Genomic DNA, 21,178 nt, shown 5'->3' on the forward strand with positions numbered 1-21,178 from the left:
AGAGTGAAGAGGAACTAAAAAGCCTCTTGATGAAAGTGAAAGAGGAGAGTGAAAAAGTTGGCTTAAAGCTCAACATTCAGAAAACTAAGATCATGGCATCTGGTCCCATCACCTCATGGGAAATAGATGGGGAGACAGTGGAAACAGTGTCAGACTTTATTGTTTTGGGCTCCAAAATCACTGCAGATGATGATTGCAGCCATGAAATTAAAAGATGCTTACTCCTTGGAAGGAAAGTTATGACCAACCTAGATAGCATATTAAAAAGCAGAGACATTACTTTGTCAACAAAGGTCCGTCTAGTCAAGGCTATGGTTTTTCCAGTGATCATGTATGGATGTGAGAGTTGGACTGTGAAGAAAGCTGAGCACCGAAAAATTGATGCTTTTGAACTGTGGTGGTGGAGAAGACTATTGAGAGTCCCTTGGACTGCAAGGAGATCCAACCAGTCCATCCTAAAGGAGATAAGTCCTAGGTGTTCATTGGAAGGACTGATGCTGAAGCTGAAACTCCAATACTTTGGCCACCTGATGCGAAGAGTTGACTCGTTGGAAAAGACCCTGATGCTTGGAGGGATTGGGGGCAGGAGGAGAAGGGGACGACAGAGGATGAGATGGCTGGATGGCATCACCAACTCAATGGGCATGAGTTTGAGTAAACTCCGGGAGTTTGTGATGTACAGTGCTGCGATTGTGAAGTGCTACGATTCATGGGGTCGCAAAGAGACGGACACGACTGAGCGACTGAACTGAGCTGAACTGAACTATATTCCAAATATCTAGAAGAATACAAAGCACATAGTAGGTATTCAGTACATGTTAGATGAATGAAAATATTCAGAAGATTCATCTGGAATCAGAAAAGGATACTAAAAACTGTAGAATCTTCATCACTGTGTCAGAGGGTTATAGGATGTTTCTTAGATCATTTATACACAACCAAAGAAATCATCACTTGGCATCCCTCAGGTTCCCAAAGTTAAAAACATATTGAGGAAGTGCCTGATGTCCAAGCAAAAAAAAAAAAAAAAAAAAAAACAAACCAAAAGCCACATTGCATAATAGATTTCCGATGTTCCAGGCCTTTGTTTTATGAATAGTCCCACAGATGTGTTGTATTTATCTGGACCACATACATTTCAGATCAACAGGCCACAAATGTTTATTAATTTAAACATTTTCTTATTTGAAGAAAGCAAGTCAAATTGTGTCAGTAAAGAGAGCTACTGCTCTAGGATAATATCTAAAAGAGCAGAAAGAGATGGTGAGTTTCTTTTAAATGTTAAGTGTTTGTGTAACTGTAAATCATTCTTACTAAAATACTGGTATTTGAAAAGTGATTTTTTTTTTTTTTGCTTACCAGCTTCAGTTGGCATTGCTGGAATGAGCAACCTCCTGTGTAATCTGACACGGCAGTTCTGGATGCCAACGTCCACACTGCATTATGAATGTTTCAGATCGTTTGCTCTAGTGTGAATCCATGTAGACTGTGTAAAGATGCTGTTCTGCATAGTTTATTTTGTCTCTCGGCTGTAGAGCACTAAGCCCTGGACATTACTGTGTACAATGGGTTTTGAATTCCATGCCTGTGGACCACGGCCAGCATCACACACAGAAGTTAATGACCGATTGTTATCTTAGCCCATAGCTTGCATTCCTTTTGATAAGACTATTTCAGCAAGGGGGTGGATCACAAAGTACAGGATTAATTAAGGTCAAATCCCAATGAAACGTGCAATCTATTTTCTCAAGGAAAAGAACTTGGAAGAATCACAGGGTGAATTTTATATACCAAAACCCAATTTTTAAAATAATGTTTAATTAAACTTGAAGCTTAATTTCCTTCTTGTTTAAAGAGATGGCATAGTAATGCAACATAATTTAAATGTGCCCATAGATCAGCAGACGGGGAAACATTTATCATTGCTGTGAACTACTGTCATTTACAATGGTGATGGACCACTCTCAACATCCTAACAATCCAAGCACATCTAAATCATCTAACTTCGCTGACACTAGTTTATTAGCATCTGACAGTAAAAATTGGTCTCTGGGAAACCATTGAATTTAGGTCCAATGGTGTACTGTTATTTAAAAATGTGGATTTTGATAGAGAATGATCAAGGAAGTTAGCCTTGTGGCTCAGTGCACTAATCATTCCAGTTTTAATGCACTGCAAAAATTCCAGTCCCTACTGGGATTCTAACCCTAGATAAGATTGTGCTGAATTTCCAGATCTCCTGTAAGATGTGCTTTTCTTCCCAGGCTGTAATGCCATTTTTTTCTTAATTGTCTCCTGGTAATACTATGAAGTCCTTTAGAAGAAATTAGCTTTCTTTGTTGGAACTCATAAGTAAGTTCTGCTGAGTTAAAGTCCTTTGTATATTTCAAACTTTCTCCTAGACTATTAGAAAAGGTAAATTATACTTAAAGATTATACTTAAAATAAGAACATTATGATGAAAGTTGTCTTCTTTCCTTCCTGAATATGGTCTCATAATCTTTCCTGCTCTGAGTCTGTCTTTCCCAATATGAGTAGCTGCAAGGGTGATTAAGCATCCCTGCCCAGAAAGTTGAGTGTGGAAGAAGTTCGAAGATAAATTAAATGACAGGTCTACAGGTCTTTCTTCTTGTTTTTGTTTTTTAGGGCTCTGTCATCAAGCAATAGGCATTAATCTTTCTAGTTGGTGGGTGGTTTGTAAAACTATGTAAACTGTTTGGAACATAAATATTATTCTAAATTAAAGTTGGATTAATTATATCAATAATACAATAATGATCTAAATAAATAAACTCATGCTTCAAATATGATTTTTACATAACTTGATGAAATTTTTGACTTTTTTGAAGTTGGGAAAGTATTTTTTAGCATTTATCGGCTTCAGTTTCTGCTCCTGAGGATTCAGGGTGCTGGTAACTGTCTCCCTGTCACCTCTGCTGACCTCAAGCCAAGAACGCATGGCCCTCCCTCCCTTGTGTGCCAAGCCACCCTGAGTTTACCCCCAAGAGAAAATTTAGCACAGAGATAGTCATCCTCCTTGTGTGTCTACTAGATCGTACGTTCTAGAAGCCAGCAACAGATGCTCCTTAATATCATATTCCCAGAAACTAGCAGAATACATGTTATGACACAGAGAAGAAAATCAATCAATATTTATTAAACAGAGGAATTACCTCGGCAGAGCACAAATAATAAATGATTCACTAGGAGAATGTATATGCAGGTGTTTGTTTATAGAAACAGTGCATTAAATTCATTAACACAATTATAAAATTTTATTCAAAATACACTCATACACGTATAAGGATCCTTTGGGATAAGAATCAAAGTTGTGGAGGTTTTGCTTTGTTTTCAGATTTGAGGTTTTGTTTTTTTTTTTTTTTGGTTATGGTTATCAATTTTTACTTCAGAACAGAGCATAGAATCCTCCACATATTATATCTTCCAAAAAAAGTGTCACTGTTGTTGTTTGGTAATCGTTGTTGATGTTTAGTCACTAAGCCGCAGCTGGCTCTTTTTGCAACCCCACAGACTGCAGCCAGAAAGGCTCCTCTGTCCGTGGGACTTCCCAGGCAAAAATGGTGTGGGTTGCTATTTCCTTCTCCAGGGCATCTTCCCAATCCAGGAGTTGAACCCAGGTCTGCTACATTGGCAGACAGATTCTTTACTGCTGAGCCACCAGGGTTGCTGCTGCTAAGTCACTTCAGTCGTGTCCGACCGACTCTGTGTGACCCCATAGACGGCAGCCCATCAGGCTCCTCCATCCAGGGGATTTTCCAGGCAAGAGTACTGGAGTGGGGTGCCATTGCCTTCTTAGGAGACACCAGGGTTAGCCTTCGTAATTGTTGTTGCTTAGTCACTCAGTCGTGTCTGATTGTTTGCAGCCCCATGGGGTGTAACCCACCAGGCTCCTCTGTCAATGGAATTTTCCAGGCAAGAATACTAGAGTGGGTTGCCATTTCCAACTCCAGGTGATCTTCCCAACCCAGGGATCGAACCCATGTCTCTTACATCTCCTGTATTAGCAGGCAGATTCTTTACCACTGCGTCACCAGGGAAGCCCCTGGTGATAATCATGCACTAAACTAAATACAAATGTCATTTCTTCAAAGACTTCCTGACTTTTCATCTAAATTGTTTCCTAGTGTACTCACTCATGGTCCCAGTGGGTTTTGTCCTGGCTCTTATCTTATCACACTTGGTAATGATGAGAATTTGTCTGTTGAGCATGGATCTTTCTCACTGAATGACTAGTTCCTGAAGATGGGGACAGCCTCTGTGTTAATAACCCCAAGGTCCAGCTTCTGAGACAGTTCCTGTTACAACAGGAGCTGCTCAATACCTTTGAAAAAAGAAGGAAGGAGAGAAGATAAGGGAGAGAGCAACAAAGGAAAGAGAAAGGAATAAAAGTAAGTGCTTAATTTTAAGTTCAGTTAATAAACTTAATAAATCCAAGGTTCTATGAAAGCAACAAAGGGCATCCAGCTTTTTTAGTACATCACCTATATATCAGCCACCTCTCATGATTTTCTTCTTTTTCTCTCTTTTCATGTGCTAGTGTGGGTAACTTACATACCATGAAAAAGTTGAAAGAAAAAAAAGTTAATACATATTACAGATTTTGTATCTTTGGTAATATATTCTCATGTGAAATAATCCAAATAGAATTGCTTAAAAGGCTTCAGAATTTAAAATATATGGAATTTGTGTAGGTAGTAGATGTGAGCCCCATACAACTTAAATTGACACTGAAACTGTCTGTATCAAGTGGGCATTAAAAATAATAAATGCCTAGCTCCTAAAAATGCAAAAACAAAAATAAAACCTATTGCTTATATCCTTTAAACTGGAATCTTGGACTTTATATTGCAAAAGCAAATAAGAAGTATCAAATAAAGTTCAAGGGCAAGTTATGCAAATGGAAAATTAATGGCTTTATTTTTCTCTGTGTTAAGCATCATTTCCTAAACATTTGAAGCAAAGTGTATATTTAAACCACAGTTAGATTTATCTTTGACATATTTTTTAAAGAAAAATAGGAATTAAAATGCAATTTGTGTATATTCTTGTACTTAATATTTTTCCCATCTATTTAGCATTAATGTAGAGAGAGCTATTCTTTTAGAAAATGTCAAAAAGAACAAATTACTCAAAATGGTACTGTTGATTATAAGTAGGCTGTTTTGCCATATTCTAATGTAATGAATTCTATCAATAACAGGACTTATTTCTCCCAATTTTTCAAGATAATTTTAGTGACTCATGATTGAAAAAAAAAAAAAAACTGAAGGATAAGGAGAAAGCGATCTCAATGGAGAATATTTCAGTACCCTTATATACCAGCTAGCTATTTCTCGAGGGCAATTTTAAATCTAAGTCAAGTCACAAATGGATTGAGACTGGTGATCTCACTCTCCCCTTTGGAAAACTATGCATATCACAAAATCGCTATACATTTTGACATAGTCGGTAGCCGTTGCTTGAAATAGGCCCTGAATCAACTGAGCATGGAAACTCAATTTGCCTGGGGATATACTGGCCTTTAAATAAAGAGGTTGTTATCAACTTCTGATAGAACAATGGAGAAATCTCCCAGCATCTATAATTTTGTGTATACTGTAACTGTAACAGACAGCCTTGGTTTCAAGTCATCAACTGCTCATAAAATGATTATATATACTTTTTAGGCTAGAAGTATAATAAATGGGCTTTTAAACTGACTTGAACACATATTTTTTTTTAAGAGTGCTGATTTCATTAAATATTTTCTTTTATTTCTCCCAGAAGGTTATTTTGGCATTATCTCTCCAGCAACCCTGGTCATGCAGAATACCCCCTGCTGATCACAGAGCTCTGTGACAGCCTTTGCATATTGCTAATGGTAACAGCCCATACGTGAATAGATGACTTTGGATGCTTGATTTAGCCCAGGGGTGCAAAGGGCCTGCTTAGAGAGGTATGATGAAGCTACTTAGGAACAGTGAGACCCAAATTAGGAATAAGTAAATGTGTAACCAATTATCCATGAGCAAATATTACCTTAAAATAATTGGAGCCACTGTGTCCATTGCTCAAAGCTTCCTGATGCTTGCTGTCAACTTCTATCCTTGCTTCTGTGCTGGCACTGAGCAAAATTCAGGAGAAAAGGTGAAGCTCCACCACATGTGTAAGCCAGACGTCCATGGGAATGTATGACTATTTTCAGCACATTTTTTTTCCTTTAAAAAAAAAAAATTTAGTTGGAGGATAATTGCTTTATGATGTTGTGTTAGCTTCTGCCACTGTTGTTGTTCAGTCACTAAGTTGTGTCCCAATCTTTACGACCTCATGGACTGCAGCACCTCAGACTTCCCTGTCCTTCACTGTCTCCTGGAGTTTGCTCAGATTCATGGTCCACTGAGTTGGTGATGCCATCCAACCATCTCATCCTCGGTCAATCCCTTCTCCTTCTGCCCTCAATCTTTCCTAGCATCAGGGTCTTTCTGAATAAGTCGGCTCTTCGCATCAGGTGGCCAAAGTATTGGAGCTTCAGCTACAGTCCTTCCAGTGAATATTCAGAGTTGGTTTCCTTTAGAATTGACTGGTTTGGTCTCCTTGCTGTCCAAGGGACTCTCGAGAATCTTCTCCAACACCACAGTTTGAAAGCATCAGTTCTTTGGTGCTCCATCTTCTTTACGGTCCAGCTCTCACATTTATACATGACTACTGTTGAAACCATAGGTTTGATTAGATGGACCTTTGTTGGCAAAGTGATGTCTCTGCTTTCTAATACACTGTGTAGGTTTGTCATAGTTTTCCTTCCAAGGAACAAGCATCTTTTAATTTCATGGCTGCAGTCACTATTTGCAGTTATTTTGGAGCCACAGAAAATAAAGGCTGTCACTGTTTCCACTGCTTCCCCATCTATTTGCCGTAAGTACACATATGTCCCCTCCCTCCTAAACCTCCACCCACCCTGACCCCATCTCACTCCTTTAGGCTATCACAGAGTACAGTGTATTTTATTATTTCTACCAGTTAAAATTGAGTTGGATCATTGCACTCAAAGTTGGATGGAGAAAAAAAAGAATTAGTTTTTCAAGTTTTCAAACATAATTTTTTTAAAAAATTGTTTTTCAGGTATTTGAACCATGATTTTCTAAAAAAAAAAAAAAAAAAAAAATCTTTTATTTTCTCCAGGATTTTCTTTTTAAAAATCCATTATTTGGGATATTTCAAAAGATTGGTTCATACAACTTTGAAAGAGTAAAAATCTTGCTTGCTCCATTCTTGGCCTCCTGCTGGTATATTAAATGGTGACCTATGAATATTGGTGTGGAAAGATAAAATTTAAATTTTAAGCCAAAATCCTTATTAAAAAAAAAAAATTAAAGCCCAGAACAGATTAGGAGAGAAACAGTGAGATTGGGGAATAGCATAAAGAAGGAAGAAATAGGAGACAGCAGTGGGGTTGGGTGTGGAGATAAATGAGGAATTTGGAGTTAACAGATACACACTACTGTATGTAAAATAGGTAAACAGTAAGGCCTTACTGTTCAGCACAGGGAAATATATCCTGTATCTTTTAATAACCTAAAATATAAAAGAATCTGAAAAAATATATATATACATAACTGAATCCTCTTGCCGTACACTTAAGACCAACACTACATTGTAATTAACTATACTTCAATACAAAAAGTAAGAATGAAAGAAAGGAAGAAAGACACTAGTTTACTGACATGGTCAGAGTATAATTTTCACAATAACTATGTTATCACTCAGTTTAGAGGCAGGTTAAACTATATTAAGGTGGTACTCCAATATATATATAGCTAACATAAATTAGACACAAGCAAGGCACCTAAAATACTCGTACTGTATTTTAAGTTATTCTAATTGCCTCTCCCACTCTAATTTTAATGCATCCAAATCGTTTTAATCATATAAATGAAGTTTGAAAATGTCAGCCAAAATCCAAATTCCAGAATTTTCTTAACAGCAAATAGTTGAGTAAAATACTTGTAAGACGGGTAAGCAGAGCTGAAGCCCCTACTCTCTATACTGTGACTTCGTATATGCCTTATCTACGTTATGCGATCACATCCAATAGGTGGCAGCCTGTTGAGTGACTGGGGGTTGTTGTATGTGTTCCGTGTAGTGGACAGCATGCAGGAAAGTCTGTTCCCCAACTGAAGGGATTAAGGAAAGGAATGTTGTTTAGATAAAACAGGTTGTATCCATGCCAAACAATATCCAGCTGTACAACCTAAGAGCCCATTATCTTACATGTGATAAAACAAACCAGCCTAAGTTGTATAGCATGATGATTGCCTTTAAACACACACACACACACACACACACACATTAGCTGCTTGCTCTCTGCCTTCAACATAAAGCTTACAGTCACAGCTAACGGTATAGAAGATAGTCAAAAGATGCTTAAAATAAGTGACACTTTTTTTCTTGCCAGGTTTTTAGCATCTCAAAATTCAAATGCCAGTGCTCAAATACCAATTTCCTGATCAACCTGTAGACTAAAGGAAATGAAATAAAACTAAATAAATGATATATACAGATTTTTAAATGAATCTACACCTATCTATGGAGTGATTAGTGATTTTCTTTGATATTGAACTGTAATGTTTACTCCAATGAGTGCATTTCTACCTTTTTAATCTCAACCTTTGATTTCAAATGTATCTCAAGACTTTCCAGACAGGGAACTTTATTTTATTGACTGCTTCAACGTGGATTGTGAGCTGGTATTCTTTGAATACGTTTTAGAATCGATTTCTTCTGAAGATACAGCATATTACCACTGTAGCAAGAGAAATAATCAGATTTGGCCATAGCAGTTGTACGAGAGCTGTCTCAAACAGACGGGGAGCTCAATTCTTCAATAGCTCTAAACAAATAAAATTCTAAACAATGCTATATTTCAGGAAGACAAGTAATACATTAAAATAAATCAATGACTAGTTGAATATAAAGAAGATTCTAATTGCATATTTTGTTTTCTGAACTTCCCTCTTGCTCTCATTCTCTCTCTCTCTCTCTTAGTCTGTTGTATAATCCTTTAAAGCCAGTGCCTGCATAAGGCAATATATTTTTGTTGTTGATAAATTTCAAAGCTGAATTTGTTCAGAACAAAGAAAGCTGTTTTTAAACTTTGATATCATCAAGTTCCCATTCTAGAAGGTATATGGACACTGCAGGCCAAATTTGACTCTGGTTCCCTAAGACAATATAATAATTGGAATTCAGAGAGAATTGGAATTTTTGCATGTAAAAAGAGTGTGTTTGCCTCATAGCTTCAGTCAACAAGCTCTGAATCTGTATGGGTCAAAGTAAGTCCTTCAATCAACTGTGTATATTAAATCTGACTCTGTCTTCCAAGGCCCCTGGCAGTGGGCAGAACACAAAGATGAAAGGCTTGGTTAGAAGAGATAATTAAAACTTAATGGGTGCTTGTTGTATGAGTAGGTGCAAAGAAAAATGATCACTTTAGGTATTCACAAGGAATTTATAAAGAGTTCTGTGTGTCATGAGTAATTCATTTTGGATCGTTAACACTAGGAAGATGACCCCTAAAAGACACGGGTCAATGCTAAATGCCTGACTCTCTCTTCTGTTATGTTTTATAGGGTGTTTTACAGTCAATGTAAGAGAAAAACACTACATCTAAGACAGCCAGGGAAAATCCAAGAGCTCTGACCTCTAGAAATTTTGTATTGAATTGATTCAGATTAAAGCAATGACCTTTTGACTTTATGATGTCTCCCCTAAAAGGCCTCTAAAGACTGAAGGGTAGGATATGTACCTTGGGTTGGGGGTGGGGGGATAGATTGATTAGACTGATTTGGGCATTTGGCCAGTGGTTTCAGGAAATCGAAATCTCTCTTGCCTGAACTGGTGGCCACAGAGGCATTTGCTCCATGACACCCGGCCACAGTCTCTCAGGAAATGATGGAGTCACCAACAAGTAAGACATGGACTTGGGCTGTCAGAAAGATGGGAACTAGTTTTGCAAAGCTTTCAGAACCTCCATCTCCGGTGAGCAACAGTATCTACCCCGTGGCAACAACTTTTGTGTGTGTGTCAGATGACTCTAGCTTGAATGAGCTTTTTCATACACATTCTGTTTGAAGAGCAGTCTTGCTGTGTTCTTTGCTTTTGTCATTCATGTGTCTGTACAGGACTGTAGCCCTGCTTTCTCCCAATGCCGCCCATCCCTCCTTGATTCTGTTCTTCCTTTCATCATCTCTCTCCCAAGCCCCTCAGAACTCTAAGTTTCCTAATGTGGTTAGGGGAAAAAAAAAAAGCATCATTCAGATACCAAATTGTGAGTATGTAGATGGAGTTAGTTTCTCCTTCTCTATCTGATGTTATTTGTTTATTGCACACACTGCTGAATATTGTCAACATATGACAAGTACCAGCAGGAACTCAACTAGAAAACATGCATTTGCCACAGGTGAGAGAGTAAACATAGATACAGGGGCAAACATTGCAGAAAACAAACATGATAATTAAAATGGAAAGGAAAAGAGAATGTGGAATAAGATTTACTTTGATTGGTTGAGTTTGAGGAGTCTCTGTTTGGAAAGCAAGACCTCTTTCATTAAAAATGTTCAATGTGGTGTTTGTATAAATGGCCTTTGGGGTTTTGTTTTTGTTTTTGTTTCTTGACAGCCTGAAGTCTATAAGCCAATGAAACCTATGAAGAGGTCTTAGAAGATTTATAGTCAGAACATAAAGTTAAGAGTAAAATTCTCAAACTTAAAAAAGCTTACCTCTTCTGTTCAATATTTAAAATATATCCTGATACAATTTGGTTTTTTAAAAAAATGTAATTATGAAACTATGAAAATAAATTCACTTCCAAAGGTAGACACAGGTCATAGTCGTTGCTTGCAGTTGGAGGAAAAAGTGAAATGTTACTTTTTACTAAAAAAGAGGAAAAAGCAATCACAGAAGTCACCTTCTGATCTCTTGATCCTTTGTCTTCCCTCTTCTCTCCATGGATAAGAGGCCCCAGGACTTCTTACTTAGAGGGGTGGGTACTTTGAACAAGATGATAAAAGGCATGAAAGTTTTAAAGTTTATTATAGACATTCTCAGGTATAAACAAAAGTAGTGAGTACATTTTGCCCATCTTGTTTCATTTATTCCCTCTACATTATTTGTTACGCATTTATTGCTAAAGAACTTTAAAGCAAGTAATTCCATCTGCATATACTTTTAAATAAAGTGTTAAGGACTTATCACTTTGTTTTTATAATACCATCATGCCATTATCACACCTCACAGAAAATACATGCCTAACATCAGCTAACATTCAGTCCATAGTGAAATGTATCTAACTGTCTCAAAAATGCTTTTTTCTATAGTTTAAGTCAGAATCCAAACAAAAGTTAAGCAGTTTTGTTCTTCTCTATCTTGTGTATCCTATAATATCCTTCCCTTTTATTTGTTGGTGAGATCCGAAACTTTTTTTTAAAGGCAAGAAATTCCATACAGATGGTGCTATATAATCTCTGTGGCATCTGGTCCCTTGTCTCTGTGAGGCTAAGACTGGTTAGTGGGTTCAGGTATTATCTGCCTTGTTGTTTTCAGTGCTAAGTCTGGTCCCTCCCTTTTAAAGTTCCCTGTCCTTCCACCTAAAGCCTTAGCATCCTGAGATCATCATTGCCTAGAAATATTATTCTACGAGGGGTGACAGAATAGTGACCTTTTGAATCTATCCTTCTTTTTCATTAAAATGCCTGCCTGTCAATTTGACTGTAAAGCAGCAGCCATGTCACTCTTTCCAAAATTAACAACATAGACTACAGTTATTCTTTCTCCCAAATGAAGCCAGAGACCTCATGAGAGGTCACAGCACACAATCATCAGGAGGGTTGAGACCAGACATTGAGGAGAGTGAGGTAGGCAAGGGGATTTCTTCAATAGATACCAAAAATGATCTCTGTGTCCTTCGATTTTGGGTGGTGGGGACAGGAAAAAAATGATGCCCCAGTCATGAGTCTATCGTTTAGACAGTTGGCAGAGGGCCACGTGGTGGGGTTTCTTTACATAATATTATAAAGCTGTGGGCCAAGCCTTTCACAGCTCTTCTCTATTTGATTCTCTCAGAAGGCCCCAGCTGACGTTGAGCAGATTTCTCACTTTACACAGAAGTCAAGCAGGCAGAGCCTGAAAAATCCATCAAGATTTTACTTGATGTCTTCTGTCTTGTCCAAATCGAGCTGATCCAGGAGACTAAAAAGGGAACTGAAATAAGGTTGTCTCTCAGAAGGCTGGAGGGCAAAGGGAAGGTCCTCCAAAGAATTAGTAAATGCTCAGAGAAGGAAATGCCCATTACAGACATAATTTGAAGGCATTGTGAGCCCACACCAACCTCATCCCTGAGAAAATAAAAACAAGTCCATCTTTGAAATGTGCATCTTCTCCACAAAGGCGAGGAAATTGACTCTCAGTCCCACGGTGCCTGGAGACACAAAAGTGGAAGAACATTATTTTGAGCTGACTGATGGAGGCTCTTCTCTGACCCACGTGTGTCACCTGAGCATTTGAGGAACACAGAATTGTTTCTCTGGCTCCTGCAAAACTGACTGTGAAGACTGAATTTCTTTCTTCTCTCCCCCTCCCTCCCTCCATCATTTCTTCTCCTCCAGCTCATGTTCCCTTGCCACACCAACCGTTTTTTTTTTTTTTTAAAAGGATTGTGGTTTTTCTTAAAGATTTTTTTTTTTTTTTGATGTGGACCATTTTTCAGAAAATCTTTATTGAATTTGTTACAATACTGCTTCTGTTTTTTTTTATGCTTGTGGTTTCTTTTGGCCACGAGGCATATGGTATCTTAGCTCCCAGATCAGGGATCCAACTCACACCCCCCTGCCTTGAAAACCAGTCTTAACCACTGGGCTGCCAGAGAAGTCCCCACACCAACCGTTTTAAAATGTTTTTAATGCAGCTGTTTCAGTAGCAGACACTTGGAATGAAAAGCTTCCTTCCGTATCTGGTTTGTCCAGTAGTTATAATTACAGAGGTGATTTGGATATTTGGGCATACCATGCTCTTCCTAACTTTGGGATCTCATTTGAGATACTCGAAGCATAGCAACAGGCAGCATAGGCTTTGGAAACAGGAAGAGTGAGTTTTCAATACGGGTCCAGCTGGCCACCTGCCAGTCATGGACCTTACCCAGTTTCCTTTTCTATAAGATTGAGATGGTAGTATTTGCTTTTCAGGGTGACTGTGGGGGCTCTCAATTCTGTATATGCCGTACCTAGAGCAGTGCCTAGAGCGTGGAGGATACCCAACAGATGTTAGTTTCTGTTATTCTAAGTCATGTTACTCTAAGTCATGTCCAACCCTTAGTTTTTCCATAGATGTTAGTTACTACTATTACTTTTAGAGGCTGTTCCATTTCTAGAACCAATTTAAAACCTATCAAGTTTCTTTTCACCGTAAAGAAAATCTAACCTTTAAACAGGACCTTCTGCCTTCTCCATGCTCACTTTCCAGGAATACGGGCAGCTGCCTGTTCATCATCCCTTTTCCTACTGCCTTGGACCTTGTCACATGCTCATGACTTCTCCCTAAGAGTAATAAGAGAGCCAGGTTAAATTCTCCCACAATATAGCACAAACACAAACCTGAGAAACACTTCACTGCTGCTCAGTAAATAAGGGGAGGTAGCATTCTGCCTACTCAGAGGTGTTGAAAAGCCCAAGCCTGCTCAACTCTGGACTAGGACCAACATGATTTAACCAGTCTGGGCTGCCAGCCTGCCTTAGTCCCAGCACATCCTTTGATGTAAGTGGAATTTTGCTGTGTTTTAAAGCCCAGATTCATCCTTTCCAGAGACAGAGACTCTACCTTATCCTCTCCTGCCCCTTTGCAAGGACTAGGGCTCTCCTCCTTAGCGCTAGTCCCTGGGTTTGTGCCTTGCTACATACTGACAGATTCCCTCCAGGCCCTGGTATTCTGGGTACCAGAGGACCGCTCTGGTCCTTCTGCCTCGCAGGCCGTAAGAATGGCTGGAGGATATCCAGCCACCTCACCCCCATCGTGTGTTTGTTAGATGGAGACCTCTAGCTGCCATACTTTGGAGAGATCTCTCCCGGGCTGAAATGTCCTTTGGCACCTATCAGCAAGTAAGAGTGGTTGCCCAGAGCCTGTACCACCCTTCTGGGCTGGCAAGTACCAGGCTTGGCCCTCCCCAGTAGGTCCTGTCCAGTCATACCTGGGTTTGTCTTGGCTATTGCCACAGGTCAAGTTGAGGTATGGTGGAGACCTCTGAGTTAGGAATCTCTTAATGCAAGATGGCTCCTCTGCCAATGGCAAGAAGCAAAGACAGAGCCTCTCTCTTTCCTTTCTTCTTTGCTTTCCTTCAAGTATTTTTATCTTGGCTCGTGCAACAAAAGCTCATTGATGAAAAACATCTAGACTCTTAATAGTGCAGTTTAACCAAAAAGAAAACCACAGATGATACAGAAATTATGTTTTAATGAAAGGAAAAATGGCTAATAATCACACCACCAAGAGGTAATCTGAAGTTACTACTTCAGAATATTTTTTTTCAATTCAATAAGTGTAAAATTTCAGATACATTTAATGATAAGTCCTAGACATCTGCGAAACAACTTTGTGCCTATAGTTAAGAATACTGTTTTATATACACTTACAAAGTTGTTAAGAGGCTAGATCTCCTGATAACTGTTCTTACTGCAATTTAAAAAAACGTTTAGAATCATTACCTACACACACAACACAAACACACACATGCATATTTATTTCTTTATAAAACTTGATATTAGCTTATATATTTCTAACTTCAAAACAAGGAATAAGTTACACATCCAGAAAATCCAATTACACATATTTTTCCTCTGCTAATATTATAAGCAATGGCTAAAATTAATACTTATTGATAATTTCTTGGAAACTATACCTTGATTACTAGTAAAAATCAGCAAAGTCCTTTATGTTTTATAACAATTCTTGCTAATATTTGATTCTTTGAAAGCTCTTATAGTTAAGGTTAGAAACTTCTGGTTTACTCCTTTCTGTGTCATATGACCTGAGTCAAATTATTTAATGTTTCTGAGTTGCTCTTTAAAATTGGAATGTTGATATATATTGACAGGCAATGGCACCCCACTCCAGTACTCTTGCCTGGAAAATCCCGTGGACGGAGGAGCCTGGTAGGCTGTGGCTCATGGGGCTGCTAGGAGTCGGACACGACTGAGCAACTTCACTTTCACTTTTCACTTTCATGCATTGGAGAAGGAAATGGCAACCCACTCCAGTGTTCTTGCCTGGAGAATCCCAGGGACGGGGGAGCCTGGTGGGCTGCCGTCTATGGGGTCGCACAGAGTCAGACACAACTGAAGCGACTTAGCAGCAGCAGCAGTAGTATAAGGTGGTTTTATCAGTCTTTCTCAACTTGTTGCCGGGTAAAAAGCAAGACATATAACGTTTTTTCATGTATGACACATACCATGAGGATTAGCAGTAATACCTATCTTGTCACTCTCACATAAGACTTTACAATGCAAATAAATTCAGGATACTTAGCTTTGTAAAATAAGTAATATTTTCTGTTAAATCTACCAGTGTTTCACAACAAAGATACTGTGATCTATTGTGCTAAAATACACAATGAATTTGTAAGCACCAAACTAAATAAGGTGCTATTATTTCAGTAACTACATTAAAATGGAAGGTATATTTCTCACTTTGCAGAAATCTCACCCAGGTGGGTAAACATTTTGCAAGTTTGAATACCACCTGACAAGAAACAATTAAGAAACTCAGTACTTAATTTGTTAATTTGTTACCTGATTTAAATAAAAGATAAATTAAGCTGTGTTCTTTATTTATAAGCAAGATTCAAGTAAACAAGGTTTAGAGAAATAAATAGAATTGAGCTTCTTTGTGCCTGACTTTAATTATAAAATAAACTTTCAAAAACAGCTCTTCAGTTGTTCCACTTAGAATAATTTCAGACAGCATATCTCTGAGTTACAATTGATAGCTTTCAGTTAGCACCTTTATCTCAAACACTTGCTTATTATAAAAACGAAGTAGTATTCTTCTAGACATTTATTCTGACTTTCTTTGATTCTAAAATCTAAATTACCATTAGTCATTTAAATAATAATGAGTGTTAAAATGTGTGTATAAATAATTGCTATAACGGAGATTTCCAATATATGTATGGGAATGCATGTCACTGTCTGTGGCATATTTATTAAAAGGCTACACAACAGTATAATTAAGCTTTTGAACTACCTAAAATTATTTTCATCATTGCTCACCTTAGAATTTTTTGACAGAAACTTTATCCCAACTATCAAGATAAAAGAAAAAAAAATACTCTTTTGTCTATCATCTTAAAACTTTCACTTCCTAGGGTTCAAACCAAAAGATAATGCATCTGCTTAACATCAAGCAGTTTTTAGAACTCTCCTTGAGAATTTTTTTCCACCATCAGTGATTCGTAACCACCTCCTTTATGTGGTCGTATGATATATCTTTTAAAGTCTACATTTTAAAGTTATTTCAGGGGCCCACTTAATCAGAGTCACAGAGGCCCTGTGGGTTGCCTTTATCTGCTCCCCACTTGCATTTTGTCTCAGCATTTCTAGGCCTTCTCTGCTGCTGGCAGCTCAAATCATGGTTTGCCAACATGCCTCTGACCAAAAGAATAGCTCTGGGTTTGCTCCATGTCATGGTACTTGGATAATTTAAAGTAAATAAAAATAAACTTTATTTTTTGTTAGCTACAAATACATACCTTCCAAGAAATGCTCAAAAAAATTGGACTGGTGAGGTGAGATATTAAAGATTTTTTTTTTCTTAATGCCAGTTTCTTTCTTGTTCATTTTTTAAGGAGCCTAAAATAATTGTCATAGAATAAGCATTTATTATGCACCATAGCAGGTAGTATCTTTAGATCAGGAATGGAATTGCAAAGAAAAAAATCAAGCCCTGTAAGAACAGAAATTATGTCTGTTCTGTTTGCAGCTTTGTTCCCTCTACCTAGCACAGTGCCTGGCATGTAATAGGCACTCAAAATATATTGATTAAATAAATAAACACATAGGGATGAGGGGAGGAAGAGAGAGTGGGAAATAGCAAGAAAATCAGAAAATTTTATCCTCATCCAAAATCATGAGGCAGCCAATCTGGAAGAATTCAAGGCTGTTTGCATCAATTATGGTCATAAATATCTGGTGGACTTAGCAGAGGTTAAGGAAAACAGCAGATAGGATTTTTTTTCAACATTATTAATAACTGCATTATCACCACATCCTCCTTGGACTTCCCAGGTGGAGCTAGTGGTAGAGAACCTACCTGCCAATGAGGAGATGTAAGAAACGTGGGTTCAATCCTTGGGTCAGGAAGATCCCCTGGAACAGGGCATGGCAACCCACTCCATTATTTCCTAGAGAATCCCAAGGACAAAGGACCCTGAGGGGGCTACAGTCCACAGGGACGCAGAGAGTTGGGCACGACTGAAGTAACTTGGCACACATACGCATCCTCCTATTGTGTTATTTACTTTTCCAGCCAACCTGATGTCTCCGCCAAGCAAGGTCCCATGCAGAAATCCTAAAACCAAGAAGGAAGAAGTGGCTTACCTGTCGGAACCCCAATATAAAATTCAACTGTGAAAGTCACCGGGGCAGGAGGTGTCTGGGAACACACCCTAGTAGTTTTATACCTAGTAGTCTGTACCTGTTAATCCCCTAATACTCGATGAAATAAGCCAAAGACAAATACCAGATATTTTCACATATAGGTGAAATCTAAAAAATAAAAGACAGGAATAAATATAACAAAAGAAAAACAGACTCACTGATACAGGGAACAAAGTAGTGGTTACCAGGCTTCCTTAATTTTAAAGCTGGAAATAAACATTTTAGGGGATTATGTCCTGCTATTGGCCTGCAGTCCCTTGGACTGCAGGGAGATCCAACCAGTCCATCCTAAAGGAAAGCAGTCCTGAATGTTCATTGGAAGGACTGATGTTGGAGCTGAAACTCCAATACTTTGGCCACCTGATGTGAAGAGCTGACTCCTTTGAAAAGACCCTGATTCTCAGAAAGATTGAAAGCAGGAGGAGAAGGGGATGACAGAGGATGAGATGGTTGGATGGCATCACCGACTCAATGGACATGGGCTTGGGTCGACTCCGGGAGTTGGTGATGGACAGGCAGGCCTGGCGTGCTGCGGTTCATGGGGTCGCAAAGAGTTGGACACAACTGAGTGACTGCACTGAACTGAACTAACTGATTGATCCTACAACCAAAACCAAAAGCAATCACTACTAGGATAAGTGGCATCTCAGATGTAAACATAAGATGGTTTAGGGAACATTGGTTTAAGATCTTCTGGGGCTGGTATCTTGGAAGGCAGAAGGTGTGTGGCATGGCTGGGAGAGGTGCAGCAAGGCAGACTCTGGGCTAGTGGAATCTGCTTGGTACAAGTACTGTGTGTGATGTTTGAAATCTGGCATCTTTTGGTTTGGGTTTCCCTAGAAATAGTCCCTGAGGCAAGCTTTAAAGGGTTTAATTGGAAAGGACTGCCAGAAAGACCTTGGAGAGAAGTGGAAAAAGTGAAGCAGAAGGGAAGAAGGAAGCAGAAAGTTCAATAAAGGCTTCCATGGAATCCCGCCTCTGAGAGATTGCATGGAACAGTCCAGAGTCGTTCTCACCCAAGGGGCAAGGAAGCTGGAGTGCTCGTCCCCCACCTCCCCTCTGTCACTGGTTCAGGGTTCCCCAGGTGCCTCAGCTCCGTGGTGTTTTGGGCCTGTCCTGCCAGTTTTCCTGCCTCACCTCTCCAGCCAGGCACCCGCCTCGGCCAAACGGGAAGGGGCAGATGAGGTGAGAAACCGTGGAAAACAGCGAGTGCCCAGGAGCGTGTGGGCAGAGCAGAGGCCCCGCTGGCGCTTCCAGCAGTGTCGTTTTTCCACTTTTTACACCTGCGCTTGGCGTATAATTTCCTCGGCTTAAATCAGCAAACCTTTGGTCACAGAGCAACATTAATAACAACAAGCCCCATGTGCACATCTGTAGGGGCTGCTTCTCTGACAAAGTGATTGCCACATGCTACTCTTCACGCCTATGTCTGGGCACCCTCCTTTCTCCTGCCTGGCCCTCCTTGCTGCTTATGCTCATCTCTTTTCTTTAATTTCCTGTTTTACTCTGCTCGTGGCTCTCCGATCCGCCCTTTATCTTCAGGCGGTGCTCACTTTCACCTGGATTGATTGTAGTCACCTACCCGTGGACGGTCGTCAGGCTTGCACCAACCCCGAGCACAGCCCGCCTCAGTGCAGGGTCAGCCTTCTGAAAGCTCAAGGACAATCACGTACCCTTTTCCTCCCCCGGCATGTACAGGGCTTTCTTGTGGCCTATGAATTAGCACGAACGTCTCTGGCTGGCATTCAAGGCCCCCCAGCCCCTACCAGTTTCCCTTTCTTACCTCTGCTTCTTCCACAGGCCATCTCCTGCGAGCCAGGAACCACGGACAGACCCCTCACCATGCCTCACTCAGAGTCGTTTCTCCATCTCTGCTTCCCCAACCAGGTCCGGGATGCCTCCCAAGTTCTCCCCCTGTACCTGCTGAGAGAAACTGTATTATACTGGTTTTTAAACTAAGTTTGGTTTCCTAAGTTTTAGCCATATCCTTTTATTAAAACAGACCTTGTGTCTCCCTTTAGTACAGTCCTTTTAACAAGAAGCTAGGTGAAAACAAGGTTGGAAATGTTCAACGAGAGAGCTGGTACTTGCTGACTTAAAATGAGCAGCTCACAAGAAAAAGGACCTGCCCTCTGAAGAGTGCGCAGGTCCGAGGAGTTGGCCTAGCTGCTGAGAAGCTCGTAAGCCGGATCTGATTGGAGTAGTTTGATCATGGCCATAGCAGCAACTTCTCTGCTACCGTATGGGTAAATGACTTATGGTTCCATTCAGAAAGATCACTTAGCAAACTGGCATCATTCTTTTTTCTCTTCATGCTACAGAGGAAACGGAGATAAAAGGTATGGGAAGTACTTCCTAGAGACATAGCAGAAAAAGAAAACAGCATCATCCCTCCTTTCTGTAATAAAGAAACTCATTACTCCATCATTAGAAGGAGAATCAATTATTGAAATGTCAACATTGAAATATTACTTTGTGGGCTTCCCTGGTGGTTCAGAGGGTAAAGAATCTGCCTGCAATGCAGGAAACCCGAGTTCAATGCCTGGGTCAGGAAGATCTTCGAACAATGAACTCGTCTCCCTAAAAATTCTCAAACTCCATGTCACAGAGACCTGAAACCTAAGACCGTGTGGCCTGGGGTTGTATCATAGACACGTGTCCAGTGGTGGTAGGGACCTCCCCAGAACCTTCTTTGACCTCAGGCTTCAACACAATCTTGGCTGAGATAGAATCCCCTGACCACAAGGATAGTACATTCTGAATTCAGAATTAGGCTGATATGCAGAAAACAAGGAAATGCAGTTTCCTATCCTCAGTGGAGTCTGTGGATTGATTTATATTCATTACACATGATCATACACATTGACTGATTCACCTGCTCTCTACAAATAAAGAGAAGTTGGTTCTGCCAAAAAGCTTCTCTGACTGGATGGGAATGTGTTAAGTAGACCGTAAGGTACAAATCCAGCCCATTAGTGACCCAAGTGAAGTAACATTTTTATGGACCAAACTATAATCAAAAGCTATAAATGGGCTATAAGAAAGGCAGTCTAGGCTGTTGTGTGTTGCAATATCAACAGTAATGGTGCAACATGAAAATTAAGAGCCTGACATAACTGATAAAATAGCAGTTTATTTTTAGATCCCTCCTCCTACAGCATATGCAGTAGTGTTCTAAACATATGTGCAAATCACTGGAATATACCAATTTAAAAATGTTGTTAACTTGCCAGCATGGGTCTAGGTACTGGGACACGTCAGCAACAAAAAAAAAAAAAAGAAGAAGAAATTTTCCACATGATTCTGGAAGGTAGAGAAAACAAACCATAAACATAAGAAATAAGTAAATCATAACAAGTTAGAAAGAAAAAAGTGGGAAACAATTACAAGCAGAATGGAATTACAGGATCAGAACAAGTATGATGGAGGCAGAATGCTGTTTCAATGGAGGTCGGGAGCTTCACCAAGAAAGTGACGTGTAA

Source organism: Cervus elaphus, chromosome 32 (assembly GCF_910594005.1).
Source record: "Cervus elaphus chromosome 32, mCerEla1.1, whole genome shotgun sequence".
NCBI lineage: Eukaryota > Metazoa > Chordata > Mammalia > Artiodactyla > Cervidae > Cervus > Cervus elaphus.